This window comes from Penaeus monodon, chromosome 25 (assembly GCF_015228065.2).
Source record: "Penaeus monodon isolate SGIC_2016 chromosome 25, NSTDA_Pmon_1, whole genome shotgun sequence".
Lineage (NCBI taxonomy): Eukaryota > Metazoa > Arthropoda > Malacostraca > Decapoda > Penaeidae > Penaeus > Penaeus monodon.
In genome coordinates, this window is record NC_051410.1 from 12,469,593 (window position 1) to 12,470,548 (window position 956).

Sequence of the window (956 nt, forward strand, 5' to 3'; positions counted from 1 at the left end):
CACAGTTGCCTCATTTATGGTAGATGTATTCGTATACGGTATTAATTAACACAGTTGTAACAAAAATTATTATCATATGTTCTACAGCAGAGGAATATTCAGTAATTATGTTTCCCTGTAAGGTAGAGATCATAAGGAGTAATATAATTTTGGTGAATTATGTAAATAAGGGGGAAGCGGGTTTCATAGGAAAGGGATACCCTTTATCAAGAGGAACTTTAAAGCAGATATCGTTGCGAAATAGACGTTTTCAAAAATGAAATACAGTTCAGAATAAATATTTAGCTTCTACTTGAAAAAAGGAATAAGAAGTTTTGGAGAGCGAACATTTCTAGAGAAATATAACACTTCTTCGTTCACTCTCTGAGCCAAATTAAAGATAAAAGAAAAATCCTTTTCAGTACTCTCAAAAACTTTATCCGATTTTGTTTTCTTTCTTTCCTCGAAATGGAAGATTGATATCAAAGCATCCAGTTAAATCTTGCCCAATTAGAAATCCAGGAATCCATGGCTGAATAAAAGAGCAATAAACAAATATGATGCCGACTTCCTTGAGATTAAAAAGATTTCTTGGTATTCGTAAAGACGAGTTAATACGAGGAAATGTTATTCTTCGACCTAATTGGAATGCGCTTCGATTATGCCCTATGCTCTATCTACGCTTTCTCGCGAGACGTTGTGACAACACCGAGAATACCAAGAACATGTTTTAAACCTGTTCGTATGGTATAAAGCCACCTGTGAGTCGCAGATATCAAGGTCTGGTTACTATTATTCTGCCTCTTTTACTCATTCTTGATGCCAGGCTTGGTGAATTGGCTGTACCATCGTCTACATTAGAGGTATATTACGTAGCATTTGCGCGTTGTGAGTCTCAAAAATAATATCGGATTTACACAGTTTAATTAGAAATGTTTACACACGCGTGCATGCATTTAAGTTTAAGCGCCGTTATT